Raw genomic sequence first — 17,097 nt, forward strand, 5'->3', positions numbered from 1 at the left:
CTGGTGAATTAAAGTGCTTATTATCTCCCTCAGCAGTGGGGATTCTCTTTCATTTCGTGATGTGTAACAGAACATTCAAGTAGTCGGTCAAGCGCATCACAATACTCATGTAAAAAATCAAAGTGTTAATAAAAGCTCAGGATTAGTGTCTAGTCACAAAAACTAAAAACAGCTTCTCTTTTCCTTTGGATTTTGTCTTTTTTTACCATGTTGAACCCATCTGACAAAACCCGTGACATTCTTGGTTGACACAAGGGTATTTCAGGTACTGGTCAGCCTATCTGGACTTCTCATTAGTGGGCTGACTAATAAGAGCATTTTTTGGTAATTTCTCTAAGTTCAACTATAACCTTCACATAGAAAGGCGCAGGAAGAGAAAAAGGTGTAAACCCTCTTTAACTGAGACAAAAAGTGTTTATTTCAAATATTCTGTGTAAGGTGAGCTGTACAAAAAGACAATGGCAACAATGGATAATATTCTATTCCTGCGGTGCGTCACAGAGTCAAGAGGACATTTACTTTCCCAAGTGGACCAAGTATACAATGGCCTAGGAGATCCTGGGCTGAACGCCATCTTGCTTTCCCAGACCTGTGATGGGCAGTTTATATGAGCCATTATTTTCCCATTTAATCAGGGATCGCAAGTAAGGATCTGCACTCCCTGCCATCGGATGCTACAGAGAAGTCTGGGATCAGCACACTTAACCTAATTAAAGGCTCCATGTTTCCCCTCATGCGTTGTTGTTGATTGCTTGGAAAGCCAATATTTCCAGCCCATTTACTTTAAATTCATTCCCCTCCAAGGTGTTATTTTGCATGGCCAGCACTCCTGTGTTACCCCTGGCACAGCTGCTGATTTCTCTGTAATTAAAATCCTTGTGGGGAGAGCAGAAAGCTGGCCTTTTACATCATTTTCTCATTAGTTTGGTTTCTCTTTCCTATTGGATCATTGTTTAGGCTTGTCACAGGGAAACTTTCATTAGGGTCTTTGGCTGCAATGTTGTTTTAACAGAGCAAATGGAATTTAGAAACCCACACAAATATTTCTTCACCATTTTCAATGGATAAAAGAAAGATGCTACTAAACAAAACAAGCTTTGAGGGTGTTATTTCAGCTGTATTTAACATTTGATCTTCAGGTTTAGGTAAAGACTTGATTGCTTAAGAAAACCTTACAAATGTTAAGTCAAAATTTTAGGGGAGTCAGTTGAGTTTTCTAGAAGATATAGAATCTAAGTGCCAGAAACTCAAGAAGGTGGAAACTCCCTCTGTGTTGTTGACTTTCTTTCCATGGTGATGGCATTAGCCTTGATTGTAGACCTAAGATACAGCTGAAAATTGCTGCTTTGGGGCCGCTGCAATCTTTTGATTTTTACTATTTTTGACCTCAGCCATCTCTTCCCAAATTCAACTTACCAGATCGTATTTGAATGCCTATTTAGGTATATACGTCTATGTCTATAAAATACACATCTCTATATCCATCTCTAAACTTTCTTCCTTAGTAGAAGCCCACTTCTAACCCCAGCTCAATGTGTTATTGCTAGGTCAAACAGAACAGAGTCAAGAGAGCTGCTCCCCCTCACAGTTCTGCTCTGACTGACCTTTATCACCAAGGCATTCAGGGAAGCCTGGTACCAGGCTTTCACACATAGCTAGATTATACCCGGGAGCCATAAATAAACTCAAGGTTGCTGACACCATTGCAGACATCAGGATCAAAAGAGGAAATTGCATTGAAACTAAACCTAATTTCAGATAAGAAAAACAGCCTTCAAATTTTTTTTGTTGACATTAATTTTACTAAAGTTTCCTCTTATAAACCAGAGGTTTTGCCTACTTATAAACCAGAATGGAGTCCGTGGAAAACACTGCTACAACAGAGTCTTGGAAAGCACATGCGTTTTAAAACTGTAAAATTCAATGACTTCCCATTGCCTACATCACAAACTAACCGTGGAGAATTTATCACTTCGATAAAAGAAGAAAAAGTATGTGTTAATAATAACCTATGCATCAGGAGTTGGCAAACTCTACCATTTAAGTGTATTATCCAAACATTACACTCTGCCAAGGGCCAAGTAAAAACGACTGTTTGCAATAGAGGGTAAATGCCCCTCTTTTGGGTCTGCTTAATGTTATGACTTGAGCTTCTGTGATTAGTTTCTTCAACACATGCCTGTTTTAGGAAGCTTATGTAATGGCCCTGCTGTTTCAGTCCTAACTTATTAAAAATACTCTGTGACCCTCCACATTTGCAATATAGATAATGTGGGGGCCTTGAAATAAGGGTTGTAAATCTGCAATGTTATGAAACAGATGGGCTCAAATGATGAGAAATGAACAATATACCTTGTCAACAATTCAGAAACAGAATGGAAACAATCTCCCCCCTACACACCCAGTAATTTCTAGCAAGTCATAAAACTAGAGAGATAGAGACCACTATAGATAATTAATCCTGGAAGAGCTCTCTCAGCTAATCCAGTCAAACACTCTCAGTTTAAAGTTAAAGAGACAGTCTCAGAGTGAGGAAGCAGGTCGCCCAGGGTCATACAGCAATTTACAGAGGCTGTTCCTTGAGTCCTACTCCAGTCTTTTTTTCTACAATATTTCCTTCGTTTAGCTTCTCCATTCTCTGGCACAACTTCAAAATTAGTTAGCAAACTGTGACCTGATCATGGTAAGTATTTTTTAGAATTATTTTCAATGATCAAAACTCCATGCAAATATAAACTTCAGATTTAAATGGTGAAAGTGCTGGTCAGGAGTATATATTTCTACTCCTCTACATGTTTCCAACTTGCAACAACATTGATCATTAAAAATACTTACATTAAGCTTTACTTTGGAAATCACATTTACTGATTTGCAATAAAAACATTAAAATGAGAGATTGGCCTATAAATCTGTTCTCCTTTTAGCTGCACTTTAAGACATTCCCTGTCTAAAGAAAGACTATCTTCTTTTGGTAAACAAGTCCTGACCAACTCTTACTTATGGAGGTGCTAAGGAGCAGGAATCATTAATAACAACTGTGTGAAACTTACGAGGTACCAGTTGTTTGCAAGCCTCTGGGTGAAACTAAAAACACTACTTGACAGAGCTGCAGGCAATGAGGACTAATAAATGCCAGAGCTGGTACAGAAACAGAAACTCTCCATCCCGACATCCTTTAAAGTAAGAACAAGCCACAAACGACACAAAAGCAGAAGCTGGACTCATTGGAGGGGATGCTGCCGCTGGGTGTTGCCCCAAGTGGAACAAGGCAGAAGGCTTCCGGAGAAGCCACCCCTTGCAGAGCAGGAGCAGGATGAAGCCGGTACAGGGCTCTTAGGGGAGTCTGAGTCTCCCCGGCTACACATAGTATCAGTGGGAGGCAGGAAACAGACCAGCGCTAGTCTCTTACACCATTGTAAACAGGAGCACAACTGGAAGGTTCTCTTGTCTGCTTTGTTTGTTTTCCCTGTCTCTAAGATATAGATTTGGGGGATTTCAAATAAGAATGGGGGTCAAATCACAATCTTAGCAATAAGATAATGGGATGAGCTGCTTTAAAAGTAAATATAGGGGCAGGTGTGGCCGAGTGGTTAAATTACCGTGCTCTGCTTGGGTGGCCCAGGGTTTCGCAGTTCGGATCCTGGTCGTGGACATGGCACCGCTCATCAGGCCATGTTGAGGTGGGGTCCCACATGCTACAACTAGAAGGACCCACAACTAAAATATACATCTATGTACTGGGGGAGAGGGGTTGGGGAGAAAAATTAAAAAAAAAAAAATGAATATTAAAATGCTGATAGTAAAAAAAAAATAAGTATAAAAGTTTCCAGTTCAGAAGGTATCCTCTTATTTCCTTCGAAATGAAGATCTAGATGTAACCTGAAAGAAGTTGAGGGCAAAGTATGTTATTGCTCTGCTCCCCAAGTCCAGAGCCCGATTGTTAGAAGGGACACATTGGGTGACAATTAATATGACCTGGACCAAGAGGAAGAGAAAGCACAAGTTCAATGAAGCAAACTTTTACAAAATTCAACCACAGAAATAGTAACTATTCTGTGGAAAAATAACACTAGTGTCATCTAACAATATATCTATTACGTTTTCGTTTCCTACATCGCTGGGTGCTCTGAACCAAGGATCCGTGGAAACTTACAGAAGGGCGTAAACTGTGGCGAGCTCTGGCTGCATTGGGAGAAGCCCTAAGCTGGTAGGGCTGAACTGGGAGTCAAAACCGAGGGGCCTTGCGCACATGGTAACCTCACGGCGGTGAGTGAGAGTCATTTAGCTTTTCAGGATTGGATTGGAGAATCCGTAATGTTCTTTTCAATCTTCAAATTCTATGATTCGTAATGTAGGTAACTCCATGCAGGCTTTAGTTGGATGAGATTGCTGAAGAATACTATTTGGTGAAAATGAAATGGCAGGACAGAAAGCAATATTTTACATATTCAATAATATTTAAATTAAGAGCATTTCATTATAGCTTAAATTTAATGGAATTTTTAGCAAATTAGGCAGGATTTAGAAAATGCATTTCAGGAGTGGTAGAAATCTGATACCTTTCCAAGATAAAACTTCAACTACCAGCTTTATCCAAAGATACTTTCATGTTTCCTATTATAAACAATGAGATCTTGGACATTTTAAAGTCCAGCTTCTTCATCACGTAAAACTGGACACAATTTTACATTCAGATAGCTCTTCCTACTATTAGCAATTCCACCAAAAAGGATTTAACTATTGTATCATTTAATACTTTCTATAGACACAATTTGTCATAAAAATAATTTGACGGTATTATTCTTAACTTAGAAAAGTCCATGATAATCACAACTTCTATATTCATACAATGATTTACATTTTATAGTACTCACCCATTGTTTTGCTTAGTTCTCACAGTAACCTTGTTCTGTAGGTCTTTTATCCCTACCTTCTGGGTGATACTGAGGCTCAGAGATGTTAAGTGACTGTCTGACCATCACACAGCTGCAAGTAGGGGAGTTAAAACTGTGCTGACAGTTCTACTGTCAGATCCAGGTCTGCGTCTCTTCTAATTTTTAGCAGAGTGCTGTTGTCAGAATGTGAGCTCCACAGGGCAGGGAATTTTGCCTCTGACTCTCTCCTCCATGCCTAATGCCCAGATGAATGCGTAGCTAGCAGGCGCTCAATAAGATTTTGTTGAATGGTTTATTGGTTACATTATTATTATAAAGGCAATCCATATTTGACAGAGACATTTTTGAAAACATAGGAGTTGAAAAAAAGGTACCAACATCCGACCATTCAAACATAATCACTATTACATTTCTGATAAATTAGCTTTCATTCTCTTCTCATGCACATTTATTCAAATTTTAGTTTTATGTGGTACTTTGCGATTATGATAGGATGTATTTTATTTATCTCTATATTTATATAAACTTTTTATTCTTCCTAGCATCTCTTTTGAGAAGCTTCACCATTCTCAATACGTATAGTTTACAGGGGTTTAACCCTGGTCATGGTGACTGGCTCCATAATCATTTAGAAAAATAACAATGATAATAATAGCTAATATTTATTCAGTGCTTACTATGTTACAAGAACTCTAGTAAACAGGTATTAATAATTTCTATATAAAATCACTGAATTCTCCCAAGTAATCCTATAAAATAGTAATCATTTTCAATTCCATTTTTAAAATGAGGAAACTGAAACATTGAAAAAATAGTAAATCCACAAATCACACAACCAGTAAGTGATAGAGCCAGGATTTAAACATGGGGGTCTGGTGACAGAGCCCAGGCCAGGCAATGTGGGAAGAGCCTTCCTGAGAATAACGCCAAAGAAGGAGAGCCTGGGATGGACACGGCAGGCCCTGCCAGCATTCTTTTGCCCTGGATCTAGCTATTCCTGAAGCCGTTTCCTCTTCTAGATAGACTGGCACATGTGTGAAATTTTTGAGGTGAATCATTATTTTGGTAGCAAAAGACTAGACATGGTCCAGATATCTACCAATAGGAGACTAGTGAAAAACTCAGTATGGACTATTCGTACTATTACTTATGGCAGTCCATTGGCCACTGCATGTGCACCTGTGGAAAGGCCGCAGTGGCAGAGTCTGAGAAAGCTTCAGCTGATATAGTTCTGTTATCTCCACAAACATGATGATTCTCCGTAACGTGCAGACTGCCAGCACTTCTCAACCAGGCACCTTACCAATATTCAAGCGAACGCTGATACTTTCCCTTTGAAATATCTCTATCCATTGCTATAACACCTGGAACCCAGCAATTCTCCTTTCTCTACCTAAGGAAGGAGAATCCTATAGTTGTTTGGCCTTTGTGGGACAAGTTTTTTGGAAATTCCCTTGGATGACCCTGATTTAAATTTATTTGTACCTAAAAATAAGAAATGGAAAATGTTAAGCAGGCTGTATTATCACAGACTGAGATTCACCACTAGAATATGAGCTTCTACGAACCTTCAATCCACCAGGTGGCTGAACTGATCGCTCCCCTCTGAGACAGCCAAGACACAAGAGTTAGAGAGCAAATATTTATACCAACAGCAGGTCAGCTTGCAGGATGGACCTTGATGTAGGTAATGCTCTGGAATCAAAGAGGTGTCCTGACCTCTGCAGAAACTCACATTACAAATGGGAACAAATTGGAGCCAGCCCCATGGTATAGTGGTTAAGTTCGGCATGCTCTGCTTTGGTGGCCTGAGTTCATGGGTTCGTGGGTTCAGATCTGGGCATGGATCTACACCACTTGTCAGCCATGCTGTGGTGGCATCCCACATACAAAATGGAGGAAGATTGGCACAGATATTAGCTCAGGGCAAGTATTCCTCAGCAGAAAAAAAAAAAAAGGAAAAATTAAATTTTTAGTGTAATAAAAGTGGCGACTCATTCAAAGCATAATGATCAAGAACCTTACAATAATAATCTAGTTGGCCACTATGCTAAACAGGCATGGTTAACTAAGATTATTGCCCCCATACCACTCAAAGGAAAAGTCTTGGAGAGACTCAAAGAGGCCATCATTAATCGCCAAAGGTAAGCCCCTGATTCCGAGAGATAACACTGGGGAAGGTGAGAATGCACACTGCTTGAAGATAATTGTGGTGTTCACAAAAGTGTTGTGTGGTCATACAAAATGACCTTCTGGAGTTTAGAAAAAATGCTTCATTATTTTGCCCATGAGACTATACCTGAATTGGCTGTGATATTGAATCACCACCGGCTGCGTAATTTTAAGAGTATTGCCCAACATGTTTCCAGTGCTCATCTTACTTGCCAACAACATAATGCCGGCAGGACTGTGAAGATGGGACATGGATAGGAATCCAACCCACTGCACCTCCACAAGTGGGCGATAACTATCTTCTGTTCATTGCTTATTCTCAGGATGCATTGAGGCTTTTTGCTGCTGGAAAGGAACGCTCTGATGGTAGTGAAAAATTTGTTTGTGATATGGGGAAATCTAACCCATCTCTCCAGCAACAGGGCATACATTTCACTGGCACTCTTATTAATGAACTTGGCAAAGACTTGGCTTTTACTAGCAAAAACTTCATCCCCAATCTTCAGAAAAAGTGGAGCCAGTAAATGAAATTCTAAGACTAAGATTAGCAGTGCTTTCAGAAATACTCAACTTCCCTTGGCCTGAAGTTTTTCATTAGCTTTAATGACAATGAGATCAACTATGTTGGGGAATTCATCAGCTTTCACGTTGTGTGTTAATAAGAGACTGCCCCATGTATTTAGGAATTTCACCTTCCCTCTCTGCTGCAAGCTGATGTGGTCCAGTAGTGCAACAGACTCCTGCACGTGCTTGGTCTTATTATCAGCAAGTATGAGCAGCATCCCCATAACATCCTACTAAGCGGACTCTGAATGACCTAAAACCCAGAGATTTAGTCTTCTAGAAGAAGCTTGTCCTCAAACTTCGATTAAAAGACCTTATCAGATACTGATCACAACAGTACTATGGTAAGCTTCTGGGCATTGATCCTTGGATCCATATTTTCTAATTTAAAAACCACAAATCATCTTCCCTGGGCCATTGGACTATTTATCCTTTCTTACTTGTTGTATACTGGTAACCCCTAGAATTGCCCCCAAAAGGTTTATCAATATGTTTTTACACATATATATCATTTTCAGAAGCCTGACCTTCTCTAGCCTTTCGCTACCACCAAAGGAGAGAGAATCTAATGGATTACTGGATTTGGAATCCCTGACCTGATCCTGCTAAAAAAATTTGATAACTACTCAGTTGAAATATCAGAAGGCATATTTCGTTTTACTGGTCCCGTCAGGTACTTGAATTTTCCTCACATTATTAAACCCATCTTTAGCTTTAGGGAAATCAACAAAATACTTCCACTGAAACCTATACAGGCACGTCAGTGGCATTGACCTCACCTGAGTTGAGAACAGATATTGGATATATGACTTTGGCTGCAGTAGTTAATCTGTTACTTTTTCTTTTTCTTTTTTTTTTTTAGATTCTCCAGCCATCTTTGCAGGAACTATTTAATTCCACTCAAGAAATCTGCCAGCCAGTGCAGAGGATCAATAATTAACTCACACTTATTATGATAACCTGTGCCCTCCTAAGATATTAATTTTTATGTGGACACGAGACTTTTAATTACTTAACATGCACAGCTCTCTTGTGTATACATTGTAGTAGCTAGAGACTTTCAGAGGACACCTAGGTACCTCCAAAATGGGTAAAATAAGCACTTCTCAGGGGAGCTATATGAAGGGGTAACATGAGGGAGTCAGACTCCCACTCGGGGGCATGTGCAGAGTGTGGACTGTTATTCCAACAGTAGGCATAATTAAAATAGGTAAAATGAATGAAATTTGTTTCTAACCCAAGAAGAAGTTGTTAGTAACATTGCAAATACTCTTGAGGCTGCCCAAAAACTAACTGAAATTCATTGGTGAGGATTATCACGGATACTCATAGAGCCCTTGATCTGTGTCAGCTACACAAGGGGCAGGATGTGTACTGACGAACACTCTTGTTGCACCCGAATAAATACCACTAGTCAGGTGGGAAAGTTTGAGACTAGAATTAAGGGAAGCCCCACCTGTTGCTCTGGAACAGACCCAGCTGTTTTATGGGTCTCGTTTTCATGGTCTGGATGCAGCAATCTAGTTTCCTGACTTCTCAGTCATTTATAATAAATAATCATCATTTTGGTTCTTGTAATGGTCTGTATTTCAGTTAGCTTATGCAACCTATCCAGAATCTTTTTCTTTTTTAAAGATTGGCCCTGAGCTAACATCTGTTGCCAATCTTTTTTTTCCCCTTCTTCTCCCCGAAGTCCCCTAGTACATGGTTGTATATTCTAGTTGCAGGTCCTTCTAGTTGTGCTATGTGGGACGCCACCTCAGCATGTCTTGATGAATGGTGCTAGGTCCACGCCCAGGATCCAAACCGGCAAAATCCTGGGCCACCAAAGTGGAGCATTTGAACTCAACCACTCGGCCATGGGGCTGGCCCCTCCAGAATCTTCAACGCTACTGCACAACCATTGTAGCACCAGGTGATTCGATGCCTCATTCTAAGGAATGGCCTTGTTCTGTGAAAGAAATACCAACAAAGGACTCTTCTTTACCCCTTTTTTAATTAGTAATTATCTCCAGTTCCTTTTTGTTTTTCCAAAGATTGGCACCTGAGCTAACCACTGTTGCCGATCTTTTCTTTTCTTCTTCTCCCCAAAGCCCCCCAGTGCATAGTGGTATATTCTAGTTGTGAGTGCCTCTGGTTGTGTGCCAGTTCCCTTATGAAGAGTAAATAAAGTTGTACCTTGGAATCAATTATCTATCCTTCAAAATAAGAGTTTTCATACTTTTGAAACTCTGGTCACAATGTGTATCCATACATATTGTGTCACACAGTATCCATATGCATATGTGTAAACCTGAAAAGGAATTCTTTAAAATAATATTTACCCTGTTTATGCATGATGCATTATGGTATTTTGTATTTTATTTTATTTATTTATTTAATTTATTTTGAAAATGCTAGGTGCAACACACAAATTGATAGCGCTCTAATGGGTTGTAACCCAACATTTGAACTGTAGTATGTTATTCCAGGTGACATTTTAGTCATATATACACAATTGTTCAAAAATTTTGCTTTTTAAAAAATTTTCTACGGCTTCTTCTCTACCCCATACTGCCATTCACCTGATGGCAGAACATACGATCGAAGAATCTCAGTTCTTCTTAGGCATTTAAGGTTGAGGTTAAGTCACTTCTTTCTCCCTAGGAAAACACCTAAGTTATAGGTATTCTGTAAGGACATCATGGCATCAGATGGGAGCACTTGTACCCAGTAATGAACTTGTCTCGGCTGGGTCCTGTCATGTCTTCAGCTCAGAGGTCATCGCCTCTCTTCATGGAATCTAGAACTGAGATATCAGTGGCCCTGCCTTGTATCTGCAGGGTATGGAGCCCACAGGGTCCAGGCTCTTCCGTCTGCGCAGCCAGGTCTACTCTACCCTGCTGCGCTGTGTTGGCACAAGGAAAGCTGTGATGTCACTTTTCAAGACCAAAGTTCAGATAGGACAAAGTTTCATCTCTTCTCAGATACTCAACTTTTTCACGGTTTTGTTGCCTCAACTTCCCAGACTTTAACCCAGGGGTGGGGGTAACTCATGCTGAGATACTCATCAAAGACTAACTTTCTTGCTTTATTTTTCATCTCTTCTTTTCTCAACCCAGCTCTACAGATATTTTTCTTTCATTTTTAGTCACAAAATTATCTCATATCATCATATAGTATTTCAAAAATACACTTTATGGTATGAATTTTGAGCTGTTTATTCTCAAAATTCAGGCTTTTCACACTTAAAAACCTTTTCTCTTAATCCATTATCTCAGCTCTGAGCTTTTAGAGTCTATTTAGAATTCAAGAGTCAAGGTTGCCTTTTGGTTGGTTGGTTGTTTTCTGTTCTGCCATAACTAACTTTCCTGGAGCAATAGCTTTCTCAACCTTACATCCTAAAACAGGGAATGCACTACCTGAAACATATACTATGGTGGTTAACCTTGCAATATAGGCTCACCACTTTTAGAACTACCTATAGTAAAATAAAGTATTTTTAATCTCACAGTGTGAGATGAGTCTTTCTCGATGGTTCCTTTTGATTCCATAATGGATAAAGAATACCAGGGCTCAAGTATGAATATGTACCTTGATGATATCTATTGTAGCACAATTGAGCACTCCCTCATGCTTATAATGGGCAAAACCAGATATTTCCTTCCTCCTTACAACATTCTGTCGTTAGGTTTAATTTTTTTTTTTGAGGAAGATTAGCCCTGAGCTAACATCTGCTAATCCTCCTCTTTTTGCTGCGGAAGACTGGCCCTGAGCTAACATCCATGCCCATCTTCCTCTACTTTATATGTGGGACGCCTACCACAGCATGGCTTGCCAAGCAGTGCCATGTCCACACCCAGGATCTGAACCAGTGAACCCCGGGCCACCGAAGCGAAACGTGCAAACTTAACTGCTGCACCACTGGGCCAGCCCCCAGGTATAATTTTATTTGTAGAGGCTATGATACATACCTATTATGTGCAAGATACATGAGGCTTTCTGTGAGAGACACATTTAAGTGAAATATGTCTTACCTCCAAATTAGTTCCAAACTGAAGTGAGGATGGGTAGATCAGTGAATTATAGAGACAAAAACAAGATAAAGAGACATAGAAATGTGAAAGGGGTGATTAGGCACACGTGCGGTGATGGATTATAATTAGTCTTTGGGTGGTGAACATGATGTAATCTACACAGAATTCGAAATATGTTGCAATGTACACCTGAAAGTTATATAATGTTTTAATCCAATGTTACTGCAGTGAAAAATAAAAAATTGAATTAAATTAAAAAATAAGTTCTAGGGGTACATTCATTTAGATGAAAGATGGGAACTCAAATTCACTGGTTAGTATCAAAAAGGTTTTCATGAAAGGGTTGGGCTTTATAAACCGAGAGGAGAGACTATTTGTGGTAGAGACAGCAGCATAGGGTGACTCGGGGAAGACTGATAGAAGAGTAAGTGAGTAAGCAAGCTTGATGGGCTAAACTTATAGTACTTAGAGGTCAAAGAGCACACTTATAGAATGAGAAAAGAGAAATAGCAGGGAGGGAATCAAGAAGGGGAGGGGTCCATAGTGTCAAAAGCTTCAGAGAAGATGAGCACAGTGAGGGCAAAATTTTAAAATATTTCTTTTTTATGATTATCAGGGTCTTGTTGACCTTTAAAAATACCGCTTCACGTTAGGAGTAGGAGTGGTAGATTACAGCAGGATAAGGAGAGAGGGGTAAATTATGAAAGCAGTAATGTTAAAGGAGGGTACAGAGAGGGTAGAGGATGAGGAAGTCTGAGGATTAGTAAGAAAAAGTTTTCCCTTGTTTGTTTGCTTGTTTTTTACACTACATGGTAGAAATATGTTGTGGTAGAAATATGTTGTTGTCGAAAGAAGCAGAACCAGTAGAGAGGATGTCATTGAAGATATAAACCAGATAGCAGATAATTTATGGGCAAATGACTCGGAGAACTCGGAAAGGAGTGGCATGACGAATCTAAGTGGTAGGAGTAGCTATTTCCATGACACGGGATATTTGTCCCCAATGACTAGGGTAAAGAAATTTGTAAGTATAAAGAATAAAGATGAAAGAATAAGAAAATTATTTAGTTTCTTCTATTTACAAAGTATTTTCACATTTATTAGCTCATGTTATCCTCACCAGGAAATCTTAATTTGCAGCAAAACAAACTGAAGTTTAAATAAAGTGTGACGGACGTTCACACAATGAATAGTGACCTTGAATTGCATGAGATCTCTACTACACCACAACGATTTCGAGTGTCCTCAGACAGGTGAGCCGCCTTGACATCAGGAAATTTAAAAAGGTAAAGTCCATCTGTAATCATGAGAGGAGGAAAGAGAAAGCATATTTGGACACATGGAACCTTGGGTGCATTTGTCAAGAAAACTCAGAAAAGTTTCCTTAGACATGAAGACAAACTCATAATAACTTCCACAAATGTAAAGATCATGGATGAGAACATAAATGACAAACTTTGAGTGAAAAAAGAGTGTACAGGTTGTGTTTTTTTCTCTTTATGGTTTGTGGTTTTGAGAAATCCTTTCTTACCTTGAGATCATAGAATATCTTTATGATCTTACTTTGAAAATATAATCATTTGAAAACGATATTCTCTTACTTTGAAAAATCTTTAAAATTTTTCCTTTTATATTGGGTTTTTTATCTAGCTGCCAAATACTATTTTTTCCTTTTTTGATCAACTTCATTAAGGAGTAGTTAACATATAATAAAATGCACCCATTTGAAGCATTCAATTCTATGAGTTTCATCAAAGCTATACACCCATGTAACCACCACCACAATGAAGATGTTTAGAACATTCCATCATTCCAGGTAGTTCGCCTTTTTTTCCCCTTTCTCACAGGCCCAGGCACCCACTGGTTGCTCTCTTTCACTATAGATTAGATTTCTCCTTTCCAGGATTTCATATAAATGAAGCTATGCAGGAGGTACTCTTTTGTATCAGGCTTCTTTTGCTCTGGATCACGTTTTGAAGATCCACCCATGTTATTGTATATATATCAGCACATTGTTCTTTCTTATTGCTGAGTAGTAATCCATTGTATGACTATATCACAACTCTGTTCACCTGTTGATGGAAATTCGGGTTGTTTTCAGCTTTGAGCTATTATGAATAAAGCAGTTATGAACATTCATATTTAAGATGTGTTGTGGACATGTCTTTTTTCCTCTTGGGTAAAGACCTAAAAGGAGGATTGCAAGATCATGGGGTAAGTAGATGTTTAACTTTATAAGGAACTGCCAAGAAGTTTTCCAAAAGAATGGTATCATTTTACACATATACCAGCAATGTATGAGAGGTCCAGTTGTTATACATACTCACTAACATGTGGTATTGAGATTACTTTATTGTATGTTAGCCATTTATTGGGTATGTAGTGGTATCTCATTTGAGCATGTTTTTTGTGCTAATTGGCCATTTATATACGTTCATTTCTGAAATGTCTGTACAAAAAGCTGGCCCATTTTTATTGGATTGTCTTCTTATACTATAAAAAGAATATATAAATATATTTATTTATATATATAAAAGAATATATCCTTTTTCAGATGTAGGTACTCTGAATATTTTCTCTCAGTGTATCTCTTGCATTTCCGTATTGTTAATGTTGTCTTTAAAATATATCCACAAATTCTTTGATACCCCCTCCTTCAAGACATGGCACTCAATCAGCTCCCTTGGAGTTTGGCTGTAGTTGTAGCTGACTCACTTCTCATTAACAGAATAAAGTGAAAGTGATGGTGCGCAGCTTTGGAGACTGATCACTCCCTCCTCCCCTTTCTTTCTTGTCACCGTGAGCGGCTCTCTTCTCCACACTTTTCTTGAGCCAATCCTTAGAGCAGGTAATGATTCTGCAGTCCACTTCTGAGTACTGGTCTAGAACATGTTTTTTCTCTGTACAAATGAGTAAAGCACACTAGAAGAATGCTTTCCCAGAGGAGAAAACAGTATACCTTTCCTATCTTACCTCAAGGGCTAAGCCTGCTCTCTGGATATGTGATGATTTAGGGTACAGAGACTGGTCCTCTCACCATTGCCTTTTTCTTCTTTCTTTCTTTTTCCCCTCCCATATTTATTGAGTACCTACTATGTGCCAGCACAGTTCTAAGCACTTGATATATTCAGCAAAAATAAAACAGATAATTTCATCAAGCTGGCCTGGTGGTGTAGTAGTTAAGTTTGCACGCTCTGCTTCAGCAGTCCAGGGTTCGCGGGTTTGGATCCCACGCACAGACCTACACACCGCTCATCAAGCCATGCTGTGATGGTGTCCCACGTGCAAAATAGAGGAGGATTAGTACAGATGTTAGCTTAGGCCCAATCTTCCTCACCAAAAAATAACAAAGTAAATAAATAAAACAGATAATTTCATGATAAGAACACTCAACAAACTAGGAAGAGAAGGAAACTGCCTCAAAATATTAAAAGCCATATATGACAAGCCCACAGTTAACATCATACTTAATGGTGAAAGACTGAAAGATTTCCCTCTAAGATCAGGAGCAAAGCAAGGATGCACATTCTCACTACTATTATTCAACACACTCTGGAATTAAACAAGAAAAAGAAATAAAAGGCATCCAAATTGGAAAATCACCTCTGTTTACAGATTACATGACCTTATATGCAGAAAACCCTAAAGATTCCACAAAAATAAAACTATTAAACAACTAATAAACAGTTTCAGCAAAACTGTAGCATACAAAATCAACACACAAAAATCAGTTGCATTTTTATACACTAATAATGACCAATCCTAAAAGGAAATTAAGAAAACAATCTTATTTACTATAGCAACAAAAAGGATAAAATACTTGGGAATAAACTTAATCGTGGAGGTAAAAGACATACACTGAAAACTACAAAAGATCGCTAAAAGAAATCAAAGAAATACAAATAAATGGAAAGACATCCTGTGCTTGTGGATTGGAAGACTTAGTATTGTTAGAATGGTCATACTGTGCAAAACAATCTGCAGAATCGGTACAATCTTCATCAAAATCCCAATGACAGTTTTTGTAGAAATAGGGAAAACCATCCCAAAATTTATGAAATCTCAAGGGACTCCAAATAGCCAAAACAATCTTGAACAAGAACAAAGCTAAAGGCCTCAAACTTCTTGATTTCAAAACATACAACAAAGAAACAGTAATCAAGATGGTGTGCTGCTGGCATATATAGACCAATGGAACAGAACAGAGCCCAGAAATAAAATATTGGATACATGTATGGCCACATGATTTTTGACAAGGGAGCCAACATTACACAGTGGTGCAGTCTCTTCAACAAATGGTGCTAGGAAAACTGGATATCCACACGAAAAGATGAAGCTGGACTCTACACCATGTACAAAAATTATCTCAAAATGGATTAAAGACCTAAGTGTAAGACCCAGAAGAATGAAACTCTTAGAAGTAAACATAGGGGAAAAGCTTCAGGACACTGGATTTGGCAATGATTTCATGGCCATGACACCAAAAACACAGGCAACTAAAGCAAAAAGAGACAAATGGGACTACATCAAACTTAAAAACTTATGTTCATCAAAGAAAACAATGATCAGAATGAAAAGGCAACCTACAGAATAAGAGAAAATATTTGCAAATCATATATCTGATAAGTGGTTAATATCCAGAATATATAAGGACTTTCTGCAACCCAACAACAAAAAAACAAAGAACCTGATTTAAAAATGGATCAAGGGCCGGCCCTGTGGCCGAGTGGTTGGGTTCACACGCTCCACTTCAGCGTCCCAGGGTTTCACAGGCTCAAATCCTGGGCACAGACCTAGCACCGCTCATCAAGCCATGCTGAGGCAGCATCCCACATAGCATAAGCAGAAGGACCTACAACTAGAATATACAACTATGTACTGGGGGGCTTTGGGAAGAAGAAGAAGAAGAAAACAAGAAGATTGGCAACAGATGTTAGCTAAGGTACCAATCTTTAAAAAAAAAGTGGATCAAGAACTTTAATAGACAATCCTCCAAAGAAGATATACAAATGTCCAACAAGTGTATGAAAAGATGTTCAACATCACTAATCATAAGGAAATGCAAATCAAAACCACAATGAGATATCACCTCACAGAAATCAAGTGGCCACCATCAAAAGGACAGAAAATAACAAGTGTTGGTGATGATGCAGAGAAATTGGAACATTTGTGCACTGTTGATGGGAATGTAAAATGGTACAACCATTATGGAAAACAGAATGGAGTTTCCTAAAAACATTAAAAATAAAATTACCACATGATCTGGCAATCCCACTGCTGGGTATATATCCAAAAGAATGAAAGTAGGCTCTTGAAGAGCTATCTGCACACACATGTTCATTTCAACATTAATCACAATAGCCAAGAGGTGCAAGAAACCCAAAAGTCTATAGAGAGATGGATGGATGAAGAAAATGTGAAATATGCATACAATGGAATATCAAGCAACC

Source organism: Equus przewalskii, chromosome 2 (genome assembly GCF_037783145.1).
Source record: "Equus przewalskii isolate Varuska chromosome 2, EquPr2, whole genome shotgun sequence".
Lineage (NCBI taxonomy): Eukaryota > Metazoa > Chordata > Mammalia > Perissodactyla > Equidae > Equus > Equus przewalskii.